This window comes from Malania oleifera, chromosome 7 (genome assembly GCF_029873635.1).
Source record: "Malania oleifera isolate guangnan ecotype guangnan chromosome 7, ASM2987363v1, whole genome shotgun sequence".
Classification (NCBI taxonomy): domain Eukaryota; kingdom Viridiplantae; phylum Streptophyta; class Magnoliopsida; order Santalales; family Ximeniaceae; genus Malania; species Malania oleifera.
Genome location: NC_080423.1, coordinates 93,025,412 through 93,040,664, shown reverse-complemented (window position 1 = coordinate 93,040,664; position 15,253 = coordinate 93,025,412). Strand labels below are relative to the sequence as shown.

The 15,253-nt window shown below is 36.8% G+C and overlaps 1 pseudogene; it reads left to right on the top strand.

Annotated features, from left to right (window-relative positions):
- Nucleotides 1–14,886: 14,886 nt before the first annotated feature.
- Nucleotides 14,887–15,020, top strand: LOC131161158 (U6atac minor spliceosomal RNA; annotated as a pseudogene).
- Nucleotides 15,021–15,253: the final 233 nt, after the last annotated feature.

The window sequence follows — 15,253 nt, the reverse complement described above, 5'->3', positions numbered from 1 at the left end:
CTGTGAGCAGAGTTTTAAAGAGTTGAAGTAGAGGTTTATTACAGCGCTAGTGCTGATCATCCCGTTAGGGGGTAAAGGTTATGTTATTTATAGTGATGCATCCTTGAAGGGGCTTGGCTGTGTATTGATGCAGCATGACAGGGTGGTAGCATATGCTTCTAGGCAGTTGAAAGAATATGAAAAGAATTACCCTACCCATGATTTTTAATTGGCTGCAATAGCACACGCATTGAAGATTTAGAGGCATTACTTGTATGGCGAGCGGTGTGAGATTTTCTCCGATCATAAGAGTTTAAAGTACTTTTTCACTCAGAAGGAACTAAATATGATGCAGAGAAGGTTGCTAGAGCTTATTAAATATTTTGACAACACTATCAGTTATCACCCAGGGAAAGCAAACGTGGTAGCTGATGCGTTGAGTAGGAAGTCTAGGAAATTAGTGTTGGCGGCTATGGAGATCCAGAATCCGATCATGATGGATCTAAAGAGACTCAGCATCGAATTAGTCGAGAGTGACCCTTAGGTATGTATCGTCTATTTAGTAATGCAACCTACTTGCAGGAAAGGATTAAAGCTGCTCAGAAGGAAGACCCAGAATTAGCGGAGGTGATGGACAGAGTGCAGAGTGGTCAGGGGGAGGAATTTAGTATTGCAGATGACGAAGTTTTGTGGTTCTGTTCCAGATTATGTGTTCCTACCAATACTGAAATCAAGAAGACTATTTTAGAGGAGGCTCACAAGTCTTTGTACACAGTTCATCTCGGTAGTACTAAAATGTATAGGGATTTGCGAGAGTCATACTGGTGGAGTGGTATAAAGAAAGAAATTGTCAAGTATATAGCCTAGTGTTTGACGTACCAGCGGGTAAAATCTGAGCACCAAAGGCCGGCAGGGCAGTTGCAGTCATTATTTATCCCAAAGTGGAAGTGGGATCATATATCTATGAATTTTGTATCAGGATTTTCGACGGCGTTGCACAGCCAAAATGTCATTTGGGTGATTGTTGACCATTTGACTAAAACTGCCCATTTCTTACCTATCAAGATCAGCTACTCTCTTAACCGTTTGGCGGAGATTTACATTCAGGAGATAGTTTGTTCTCACGGGGTGCCAGTATCTATTGTGTCAGATCGAGACCCGCATTTCACGTCATGTTTTTGGAAGAGTTTACAAGAAGCTCTAGGGTTTTAGTTGTCTTTTAACACAACATTCCATCCTCAGTCAAACGAGCAGATTGAGAAGACGATACAAATATTAGAAGATATGCTTTGAGCATGCGTATTAGATTTTGGGGGTAGTTGGACTCAGTTCATGGCACTGGTAGAATTTGCGTATAATAACAGTTATCAAACCGGCATTGGTATGGCACCATTTGAAGCACTGTTTAGTAGGAGATGTCGTTCTCCTTTATTTTAGGATGAGATGGGTGAGCGGCGAGTTGTGGGGCCAAAGCTAGTACAGCAAGCATGTGATAAAGTTCAACTCATCAGAGATAAAATCAGTGCAGTTCAGAGCCGACAGAAGAATTATGCTGATAACCACCGTAGAAAGTTGGAGTTTGATATTGGTGATTATGTATATTTGAAAATAGCTCCATTGAAAGGGGTTATAAGATTCGGGAGGAAAAGTAAGCTTAGCCCTAGATTTATTGGCCCATTTGAGATTTTAGATAAAGTGGGGTCGGTTGCCTACAGGTTAGTTTTACCACCTATGTTATCCAGGATGCATGACGTATTCCACGTTTCTATGTTGAGAAAATACGTCCTAGACCCTTCTCATATTATCAGCTATGGTGAATTAGAGCTCAGCGATTCATAAGTTTATAAGGAGGTATTAGTACAGATTCTAGAAGGGAAAGTACAGGAATTACGTAATAAGAAGATTCCTCTGGTAAAAATTTTGTGGAGAAATCATGCGGTAAAAGAGGCTTCTTAGGAATCCAAGGAACAGATAAGGCAGAAGTATCCATAATTATTCCAAGAAGTTTAACCGAGTAAAATATAAGTAGTTAGGTAATATTTTTGTTGCAGGAACATGCAATAATTTAATTAGTAAGTAGTATTTTAGTTTTGAAAGAATTTTATTTTGTATATGTAATCTCCTAGGACTCGAAATGTAACCACAGTATTCCTCCGCCATAAGTCAGGGTAAGTATAAAATAAGTAGACCGTTTTTCTTTTAAGGGATGATGAATCACATGAATAACAAATTTCGAGGACAAAATTTTATGAGGGGAGAATGTAGCGACCCAGAGAAATTATAGTATTTAAATAAAGGGAAAAAGGAAATTGAAACAGGGGCTCATCAACAAACACAGGAGATTCGTTGACGAGAGCACATGATGGGCTCGTCAACGGGGATGTGTCTCGTCGACAAGAGGATACTAAGAGGATGTTTTGGAAATTATGAATTTCGTTGATGAGGGAAGAGTTCGTCGATGAACTGCCTTCGTGGCCTCGTTAACGAGGTGACGTAGCTCGTCGATGAAGGTCAATGTATAAATAGCACTAAACTAAATTTTCAACAGAATTTCATGCATAATATCCTCCTCTCTCTCCCTTTTCGGTTTCACACCCCTTCTCTCGTAATTTATGAGTCCTTTCTTCGCCGAATCGATGATCCGAAACCACCACAACACTCCTGGGAAGTTCTCTACATATCTGCTGGAGTGGATCGTTGGTGGGACGAGTTTGGAATTCATTCCAAATTCAAGGTTAGACTTTTTATTCAGAATTTGGCTTTACCATAGTTATAGGAAATGTTATATATGAAGAAATATTAAAGTTTAGTTCTGAGAGATGTTATTTTCAGGGTGTTGAAGGGGAACCCTGCGAGTACTGGGTTGATTGTTTTAGGGGCTTTTTCAGGAATCAGGTAAGGGGTTAAACTAAGCTAATTATTTTTACAAAAATATATGTATAATCTTACAGCATTTAATTTCATAAATATATATATATCAGCATTATGTTTGGGAAAATACTGTTGTAAATGACGATATGTTTAAAATATGTGTAACATCCATTTTGTGTGGCATGAGTAGTATTTATTATGAATTACTATTTCTGGGAAAATGCTAAAATGATACAAAGCATTTTAAAATGATATAATGGCGTACAGGTTGAGGATTTTTAAATGATATATCGACATACGAGTCGAGAGCTTTAATTTGATATACTAGCGTACGGGCCGAGGGTTTTATGTGATATGCTAGCATACAGGCCAAGCTATGAATATGATATGACAGCGTAAGGGCTGCGAATTTTATCTGATTTATAGTACGGCGTACGGGCTGTGAATGGTAAAATATGAAATGTCGGTGTATAGGATGATGATTTTCATGTTATATATGCAAAATGTTATGATGATATTAACATGTTAATTATTATTATGAAATAGCATGTATTACTATTTGAATATATGTTATATGTTATTAGAACCTGATTAGCTTGGTTTAGGCTTACACGTGTACGATACCGTAGTTATGTGTAACGTTCTGCTTAATTTAACATAAAATGAAACATAATAAATAAAATAGTCAACCTGAACCCGTGGGTAGCGAGGATACATGTTAGTCATAGCGGAAGCCTAAGCAGCAGTAAGTATAAAATTACAACCATCCAACCATAAAATTCATAATACCAGAGTCTACTTACACCAAAACAAAATCTTACCCTCCTAGTGGGATAACTCAATAAGCTCAACGGCGGCCACGACCCACCGGTCTCTCAAGGTCTCCTGAAAAATTAATTAGGTTCGAGGGTGAGACACTTTTCAGTAGGGAAAAATAAACTAAATACAGTTGTGTGGCAATATGAACATTTAAGGCAATTATACATATACAGTACATTTTATATTTCTGTAAAAGTTCATCATATCGTACTAAATAATCATATACTTCCATATTTGCTAATAAATCATATCGTACATAAAACATTTGTTATAACTGATAATACTAAAAACATACTCAGGATGAATAGTTAGCTGATGTCACGTATTACCCCCCATGACAGGTTGTGCAGCCCGAAGGCGGGACCTGACAATGGCTGGCCGACCACTACCGAGTCAAAAATGTCTGTAAGTATGATGGCCCTGCCACACCCTAGTCTGGACTGCCAAGTGAACGTCCACACTCTATTGAAAGTCACATCAACTATCCATCTCCCACCCCTTTGTGGGGTGCTTAGCACCAATATGATCATAGATATCTAATCTATAAGTTACGATACCGAACTCCTAAACTGAACTAAACTTACATCCGGGTTCTGATATCATATAATACATGATATTATAGCATTTTTCATCATTTCATAAATACGGCCTCGTGCCAAACATTTCATAAATATCATTTGGAAAATAATTCAATTATCGTGCATTTTCAACATTATTTGTACTGTAACATTTCATATTCCTGAAAACATGCTGCATTCGTAATAAAGTCCTATCGTAATACATTTCACATAAAGTAATATTCATGTCACACCTTTGCTGTATAAAGCCATACATTGAATTCTAAAAATCATAATTTCTGGCATCTAATACATATATATATATATACATTTCAACATAATAGCAGTATTTTCCCAAAAGTGCATTTCCTTTGTAATATAAATATATAATACATACTTTCCTGAAAATAAATTTATTCATTCTTAATAATAATTTGCATGAAAAATAACTGTTTTACTTTATTCCCTTACCTGACTACTAAGAAAGCTCCTAAAAATCTCGGTCTAACACCCGTAGGGTTTCCTGATCAAAACCCTAAAAACAACAACCCCCAGAACCGAACATTAGTATTTCTTAATAAATAACCTTTCTTATAACTACGTAAAGACCAAATTTGGTATAAAAAGCCTTACCTCAACTTAGGGATGATTTTCAACGGAGTTCTACCAACGATCTACTCCGGAAAATATGTAGAGAACTTCTCTAGAAGCGTCGTGGTGGTCTCAGATCGTCAATCCGGCAAGCGACGGAGCCGGAATCGAAGAGAGAGGAGAGAGAAACCGAAGGGGGAGAGAGAGAGAGTGAGAGACTTCTTAATTTTTGACGTTTAAATTAGGATTTTTACTATTTATAGGGTTAGATTCGTGGACGATACATGTCACCACATCGACGAGTCCTGAAGAAAGTTCATCGACGAAACTGCACCTTCGTCAATGAATTTCAAACTCCCCCAAAACCCTCTCTTGGTATCTTCTCATCGACGAATCTTGGCTTCGTCGACGAGGCCCTCTTATATCCTCGTCGACGAATCCACTGTGTTCGTTAACGAGGACCTGATGATTTCCCTCGATTAATACTCCCAAAGTGCAATGTTCGTCGACAAAGTTAACTGCCTCCTTCTGCTACTGTTTCCATTTCCCTTCTTCTTTATTATTTAAATACCATTTTTATTATTCGGGTCCTTACATTCTCCCCTCCTTATAAAATTTCGTCCTTGAAATTTACTATCTGTATTTTCTTCTATCATCCCATAAAGGTAACATGGTCTACTTATTTTATTACTTACCCTCACTTATGGCGGAGGAATATCGTGGTTACATTTCAAGTCCTGGGAGATTATATATACCAAAAGAAAATTCCTCCAAAACTAAAATACCACTTACCAATTAAAGAATTACATATACCTGCAAAAGAAATATTACATATTTACTCACATTTCTTAATCACATCTGATCTTCCTAGAACAGTTGCGGGTATTTTTGTCTAATCTTCTCATAGAGTTCCCAAAAAGCCTCTTCTATTGCGTGATTCCTCCATAGTTCATGTTCCTTTCTGTCTAGAATCTTAAGGACGCATCACTGAAAATAATATAACCCTTACCCCCAGACGGGATGATCAGTACTAACACTGTGACTAGCCTCTACTTCAGTTCCTGAAAACTCTATTTACAGCTGTCGTCCCATTCAAATTTGGCATTTTTCCTAATCAATCGTGTCAGAGGCCCTGATAAAGCTAAGAACCCCTCGACAAAACGATGGTAATATCCTGCCAACCCCAAGAAATTCCTGATCTCTTGTACGTTCCTCGGTCTAATACAATTCACTACCGCCTAAATTTTACTGGGATCTACAAAAATTCCGTCTCCTGTGATTATATGCCCCAAAAACACAACTTTCTCAAGCCAAAAGTCACATGTACTGAATTTTGCATACAACTTCTTCTCCCTTAGCATCTGCAAAATTTGCGTCAAATGTATTTCATGCTCCTTATAGCTCCTCGAATAGACCAGTACATCATCAATAAAAATAACTACAAACTGATCTAAATATGGATGAAAAATCCTATTCATCAAATCATAAATATCGCAGAAGCGTTCGTCAGACCAAATGGCATAACAAGAAACTCATAATGCCCATATCTGGTCCCGAAGGCCGTCTTCGATACATCTTTTGCTCTCACCTTTACCTGATGGTAGTCTGACCTGAGATCGATCTTGGAATACACCTGTGTACCCTGGAGCTAGTCAAACAAATCATCGATACGGGGTAGAGGATACGTGTTCTTGATGGTCACTTTATTAATCTCTCTGTAATCTATACACATCCTCATAGACCTGTCCTTCTTCTTCACAAACAGTACTGGAGCTCCCCACGGAGATACACTAGGTCATATGAAGCCCTTATCAAGAAAATCATGCAACTGATCTTTCATTTCTGCCAACTCTGCTGGCACCATTCAGTATGGTGCTTTAGAGATCGGCGTTGTACTTGAAAGTAGATCAATAGGGAAATCTACCTCACGATCAGGCAGCAAACCTGGTAAATCATCTGGAAACACATCTGTAAATTCTTTCACCACAGGCGTATTAATAAGCTTTAATTCATTTTTTGATTTTTCTTTCATAAAAGCCACAAATCCCTAACAGCCACTCTGGAGCAGTCTCCTCGCCTAAACAACTGAGATTATCTGAGGTAAAGATTGCACTCGTGACCCTGTAAATCTAAATTCTGGTTTCCCTAAAGGTCTGAATATCACTTCTCTTGCATGATAATCTATAATAGCAGAATTAGCTGCTAGCCAATCCATGCCGAAGATGATATTAAACTCGTGCATATCCAGCACCACCAAATCAGCAGATAAAATTCTCCACTGAACATCAACTGGACAACCATGGAGCATCCTACTACATCTCACCATTGACCCAGTCGGTGTAACCACTAATAACCCAACATCTAGTGATTGCATTTCAACCCCACACAATTTAACACATCCCAAGAACACAAACGAGTGTGTGGCACCAGAATCAAAATGTGCAATAACTTTAAATGAAAACATATTAACCGTACCTGTCACCACATTGCATGCCACCTCAGCATCACCCAGCGTCAAAGCGAAAACCTTAGCTAGGGCCATATTCCTCTGCTGGCCTCCACGTGGCGCCTGGTAGCCTCCTCAAGTAGGTCTTGTAGTAGGAGCAGGAGCAGGAGCTGCACCAATCTGAGCCTGGCAATCCCACATCACATGCCCTGACTCCCCACACCGGTAAGAAACACCCTATCCAGCACAACACTCCCCCAGGTGTCTCTTCCCACAAGATGGGCAAGCTGGAGATGGCTGCACACCCTGGAAACTGCGATTCCCAATCTCTTGTCTCCGGTTTCTATAATGGCCACCTCTCTTCCATGAAGTACGGATGACTCCCTGCTGGGAATTGGAAGGTGCGGATCTCTTCTTCTACCTCTGCTCCTCAGCCTCCAACTGCTCCCCAATCTTCGCTGTAGTGGCTCTATCCACTAACTTAGCAAAATCCTGCAACTTCAATATCGATACCTGCTTATAAATTTCTCTCCTCAAGCCTCTCTCAAATTGTCATACCTTCTTTACTTCATCTGGTATAATGTATGGGGCGAAGCGAGATAATTCGATAAACCTTGCTGCATACTATTGTATGGTCTGCTGTCCCTACTTCAGATTCAGGAACTCCTCAATCTTCGCTTCCCTGAACGAGGCCGGAAAATACCTGTTGAAGAATGTCTCCTTAAACCGCTCCCATGTCATCTCTACAGGTACTATCCTCTACTACTCTAATAATCTCACCGCCGACCACCATCTCTCAGCCTCCCCAGTCAGTCTGTAAGTGGCAAACAGTACCCTATGCTCCTCTGAACACTGCAGCACTGCAAATATTTTCTTTATCTCCTACACCCAGTTTTTCGCGACTGCAAGATCTGTTCCCCCTGAGAAAGCTGGAGGATTCATCTTTATGAATTTCTCGATCATTATACCGTGGCCTACTGATGGACCACCCTATTCCTTCTAACTCCTGAAAATTTTTGCCATAAACTGCTGTGCCACGCTGTGTAAGACAGCATCCAAATCACTACTCGTAACGCCTGAGGGTCCAGCACCCTCACTCCCACTGGTGTGGGCACTACTGCCACCAAGGTCCTTCCTGAAAATAAATAACTTAACTCAGAACCCCTTCACTATACATATCACTCAACTCATATAATATATTCTTCTAATTAATTCATCTCTCCTAATCTTAATTTAAGGTTCAATCCAGCAACCTAGATACCCAACCCGATGATAGTTTACCATGACTTTCCTGAAATTGTCTCCCCAGGAAAATCACACAACTTTAGACTACAAAATCAGACCTCAAATCCCCATATCCTATACTCTGGTATTATTACTGCTTCACTCTAGAGTTTACAAAACCTAGTATCCTAGACTCTGATACCAAACTGTAACGTCCTGCTTAATTTAACATAAAATGAAACATAATAAATAAAATAGTCAACCCGAACCCGTGGGTAACGAGGACACCTGTTAATCACAGTGAAAGTTTAAGCAGCAGTAAGTATAAAATTACAACCATCCAACCATAAAATTCATAATACTAGAGTCTACTTACACCAAAACAATATATATATATATATATATATATTCAATCTCCCATAACATTCCAAATATAACTAGGATCTCACAACAAAATAATCCTGATCCTAGTACAAAATCTTACCCTCCTAGTGGGGTAACTCAATAAGCTCAACTGCGGCCACAACCCACCGGTCTCTCAGGGTCTCCTAAAAAATTAATTAGGTTCGAGGGTGAGACACTTCTCAGTAAAGGAAAATAAACTAAATACAGTTGTGTGGCAACATGAACATTTAAGGAATTTATACATATACAATACATTTCATATTTCTATAAATGTTCTCATATCATACTGAATAATCATATACTTCCATATTTGTTAATAAACCATATCGTACATAAAACATCTGTTATAACTGATAATACTGAAAACATACCCAGGATGAATAGTTAGCTAATGACATGTATTACCCCCCATGACAGGTTATTCAGCCCGAAGGCGGGACCCGACAATGGCTAGCCGATCACAACCGAATCAAAATTGTCTGTAAGTACAATAGGCCTGCCACACCCTGGTCCGGACAGGCAGGTGGACGTCCACACTCTACTGAAAGCTACATCAACTCCCCCTCATGGGGTGCTTAGCACCAATCTGATCATAGATATTTGATCTATAAGCTACGATACTAAGCTTCTGAACTGAACTAAACTAACATCCGAGTTCTGATAACATATAATACATGATATTATAGCATTTTTCATCTTTTCATAAATACGGTCTCGCGCCGAAAATCATTTCATAAATACGGCCTTGCGTTGAACATTTCATAAATACAACCTCGCGCCGAATTCATTTCATATATATATATATATATATATATATATATCATTCTAAAAATAATTCAATTATCATGCATTTTCAATATCATTTGTACTGTAACATTTCATATTCTTGAAAACATGCTTCATTCATAACAAAGTCCTATAGTAATACATTTCACTTAAAGTAATATTCATGTCACACATTTGCTGTATAAAGCCATACATTAAATTCTAAAAATCATAATTTCTGACATCTCATACATATATATATATATATATATATATATATATATACATTTCAACATAATAGTAGTATTTTCCCACATATTCATTTCCTTTGTAATATACATATATAATACATGCTTTCTTGAAAATAAATTTACTCATGCATAATAATAATTTGCATGGAAAATAACTGCTTTAGTTTATTCCCTTACCTGACTACTGAGAAAACCCCTAAAAATGTCGGTCTAACACCCGTAGGGTTTCCTGATCAAAGCCCTAAATATGACAACCCCCAGAACCAAACATCAGTATTTTTTCGTAAATAACCTTTCCTATAACTACGGAAAGACCAAATTTGGCATAAAAAGTCTTACCTCAACTTAGGGATGATTTTCAACGAAGTTTCACTGACGATCCGCTCCGACAGATATGCAGAGAATTTCTCTAGGAGCGTCGTGGTGGCCTCAAATCGTCGATCCGGCAAGTGACGGAGCCGGAATCGAAGAGAGAGGAGAAAGAAACTGAAGGGGGAGAGAGTGAGTGGGAGACTTCTTAATTTTTTTACTTTTAAATCCGGATTTATACTATTTATAGGGTTATATTCATCGATAAGACACGTTACCTCGTCGACGAGTGCTGAAGAAAGTTCGTCGACAAACTTGCACCTTCGTCGACGAATTTCAAACTCTCCCAAAACCCTCTCTCGGTATCTTCTCGTTGACGAAATTTGGCTTCATCGACGAGGCCCTCTTATACCCTCGTCGACGAATCCCCTATGTTCATCAACGAGGACCTGATGATTTCCCTCGATTAATACTCCCAAAGTGCAATGTCGTCGACGAACGCTTGCTGCCTCCTTCTGCTACTATTTCCATTTCCCTTCCTCTATATTATTTAAATACCATTTTTATTATTCAGGTCCTTACACTATATGTTCATGATCATTATGATATTAGTGTTATCGCTGTTGTGTGGAGCAACGTGAGGATGGATAGTTGATGTGGTTTATTGAAGTGTTGGTACCCTTGGCGTGCGAACCAGGTCTGGCAGACTCATCGTACTTACAGATTGTACTTTTGACTTCGCAGTGGTCGGCCAACCATTGTCAGGTCTCACATTCGAGCCACACAACCCAGTCATGTGAGGGTAATACATAACAACATCCAGCTAACCTTCTAGGGTATTTTCGTATTATTGATATATAAGATGAATTATGTTTGTAGAAATCTAATATGTTCTACCATGTGTTGATTATATATGTTTTCCCATATATGAGATAGACAGTATACTAAATATGTTTATGTATGATTTATGTATAATACGAAAAAATTCATGTTACCACACACTGGTATTAGTTTATTTTCCCTTATTGAGAGGTGTCTCACCCCAAATTATATGAACATTTCAAGAGCCCCTGATAGGAGAGCGGATAAAGCTCCGCTAAGATAGTTACAGCTGATCTATCCTTTCTAAAGGGTAAGTATTTTGGTTGGGTCAGATGGATTTTGTGGGAAATGACCCTAGGACTCTTTTGGGTTGTACATATAATTACAGTGGATGTTGTAACTCTTGTATTATGATGAATGGTGTTGTGTATATGGTATTACAAGTTGTTTATGATTTATGTTTCTTGCTGCTTAGGCTTCCATACTGTATTTCTAGTGTATCTCTGGTACCCATGGGTTCAGGTTGATTATAACCTACTGGATTTATTATATTATGATATGGAAAAAAAAATTATGTAGAAATTAAGCAGGTCGTTACAATTATCACTTGCACTATCAGGGGAGTGAATTGAAACTAATTGGACTAAAATAGGCAAATCTATGAGAAGTCGGGCGATCGAACCTGTTGTGTTCAAACACATCGGGTACCCGAACCGTGAAAAAGTCAACATGTTGACTTGGTTTTGGGCGATCGAACCAAAATGAATGCACCATCCATGGGCAACGGAACCGCTGAAGTGACCGTTCTCACCAACTCAACCAACCAAACTTTACATTCAAAATGGCCTTGGGCGATCAAACACTTGAGTTCAGTTAACCAAATGATAGACTAGGTGATCGAAACACGAACAGAATGATTTTCGCCTTAGTTCAACCAACCGAACATACACTCGGGCACCCGAACGTCCAAAAGAGACTTTTTTTACTGAGTCTATATGGGTGACCAAACCAAGATTCAGCCACCTGAAAACTCTCGGGTTGTTTTTTTTTTTACCGAGGTTAAAATGCTTAAACAGGGTTAAAATTTCTAAATTATTTTAAAACATTTCTAATAATACCCTACATGTCCAAAACGGTTATATTTTGATCAACTTCTATATATAGGGTCTTATTTGCACAAATTAGCAAGAGATTGAGAAAATCATCAGTGCAAAAATGCTCTTAAACTCAAAAGTTCATTTTAGCCCATACTACTCAAAATACTCTCATACATCCATTCCTTTGATTCATCCTAACTTTGTGAGAGCTTTTAGTGTGCTATTGCTATATTATTAATTGCTTAATACTCTCAACATTGTGCTTGTACTTAAAATTGTTTAATATATCATGTCTGCAATTTCATACATACTTAGACTGCCCCTAAGTTGTGTAATCCTGCTGCTAGATTAGTTGAACCTAAGAGGAAAATTTTTAATCTCCAATTCACCCCCCCCCCTCCCCACACCTTGGGATTGCACCAAAGTCAACATCTAACCATACTAAAAGGTTAGTGACAACTCCATTACATCATTTTTTTTCTCTACGAAAATATTTTGAAAACCACCTTATTCAATTCGCGTTCAGGAGCATCGCGACAATTTCGTTCAATACTGAATAACAAATTAAACGAATAAATATTCTCAAGGTGAAATTTGGGAATAATTATTGTTTATTATCTATTAAACGTCATGGATTTATAAAAAGTTATATCGTCATTTGCTTTATGATAATACCATATTTTTTACACAAACTACGATAAAAAAATTTTTAATTTCTATTCTTAGGGATAGACGCTCTCTGAACCAAACATAACATTAGTGTTAAATTGTTTCATAGTTTATAATAAGCATTATAGTTTATTCAGAAACTCTAGTGTTCAAATTGCAGCAAATGAGTTTCATATGTAGTGGGACAAGCTCTAATAAAAAAATAAATAAATAAATAAAAAGGACATGTAAAAGCTTTTGACACTTGAAAAATCTTGGCATTTTTAAAGTTAGATACTTAGGATTATTTATTTATTTCAATATTTTCTAACCCAAGTATCTAAATTAAACATATGAGATCTAAACAGTTAAAATGGAGTGGATGAATTATGGCACGTCGGTGAGGTTGAACTAGAGATATGGGAGCTAGTGGTACCTAAAAAGTCTCATTTGTAATTAATTACGCTAGCTTTTTATTCGAAATATTTCTTATCTTATTGTTAATTTTTTTAGACATTATTTGTTAATTGAATATTAATATTAATCTTATTGCCTACTAATTCATTTGCAAAGTCTATATGACTTTCATGATTTGAGGGTGAATTAATTTAATTTGAGAGGAAGTTATTCTTGACGGAGTGTTTATATATGTGCTTTGTGGGTCTTTGTAAAGTAGGTCAGAGAGCATAACATCTAGATGCTCTTATATTTTATCTCTTTCCAATAATGAAATTCTCCTGTTATCTTCACCCATCGATATAGGCTATAAGGCATTTTAAAGAAGCTTATTGATCTTGTTTTAAAAATATTTGCCCTTCCACTGTGAAAAAGGATCGAGCTATTAATAAGAAAAAAAAAATAACTTTGAACATTTGATAATAAAGTTGTAAGATGTTTAAGGAAACATTTATTTGGTCTGAATGACTTCTGAATAGAGGTTACATTTGAACTAATTCATTAAATAAGTGGATCGGTTTGACATATGAGCGTTTGGTGGCAGTTTTGAATATTCTTACAATTCCTCTGATAAAAATATGAAATGACAAAAAACTTAATACCAAGTCATTAAAATTAAAATAATAAATTTTATTTTTGTACAATAATTAATTATGTTATTTTTATTTAACATTATTATTTAAATATATGACAAGAAAATATTATTTATGTTAAATTAAGAACTTTAACTTATGTAATTGCTCATTAATTTATTGAATATTTATACTCTTAAGTCTTTAGATGGTTAAAATTAAAAAATAACACATATTTAAATATTAGATATCAAAGAGTTAAAATAATTCAGATTCCAGGTCAAGTTTAATTCAAAATAGTTTGCAACATCATATGAATTTACCAAGCACCCCCTAAAAGTATTTAAAATGTCTAAAATGAATACGTATTTTTAAGAAATATATATTTTAATAGTTTTTTTCTAAATGACTAAAATGGATTTATATTTTTTAAGAAATATACCTTAAGAGCCCAAGAGTGTTGAATGAAGCTGAATACGCACACAGAGAGAGAGAGAGAGAGAGAGAGAGAGAGAGAGATTCCTTAACTAAAATTCAATCTTCAATCCTCAATAGCTATGTTTATGGATAGAAAGGAGGAGGACGAAGATAAGTTAGCCAAAACTTGTTGAACCAAATAACAAGTTTTGATTGCCATGTCATCAAATTGCTTCACATACTCACATGTACGCTATGTAAAATTTGTTAAACGGAAAATTTGCTAGTCCATCTATCTAGCTAGATTTTATTAAAACTCGTCGAATGGTACTATGAGTTTTGGCAACTTGTCAATTTGGAGGAAAAAAAAAAAAAAAAGGGGGGGGGTTTAGTCTAAATGATTTTTAAATAATTTATAATAAAAATAATACTAATTTAGGAAATACTCGCTAAATGAAGTTGAAAATATACATGCTTAGGGGAAAAGGAAAAAAAAAAAAAAGAAGCTGGACATATTCCTTACCGAGAATTCAATCTTCCAAGGAATCCCTGACACATCTTGTCATCTTATATCAACCCAAAGACTTTAGAATCTTAATACGAAAAAAGTAACATATTATTAGATTTGACTTTAGTAAAAATAATAACAATGAATTTGTAGTTGTAGAAAGGAGAGACGATTGGCATCTCCCTTGATAGGGATGGAAACAACCTAGCTTAATTCGGGCTTATGTGTTACCGATACATACGGTTAAGGCTACCCACTTCGGCAAATCTTACCCCCCTTTTTTTTGCATCAATAGAGTTGGACTAATATTAACCTCAATTCTTTGAATTGGGAAGAGTTTTTGCCTTAAATTTTAGATTTGGGGGGGTGAAGGTCAAACCAAGTAAGTATTAGGACCGGAGGAGCTCATGAGTGGGCTTGATACACATGGGTGAACACCAATTTGACCCAAAAGCTTAAACTTATTAGGTCTTGGGTCCATCCATATATATAAGCACCCATCATCCACTCTAATTT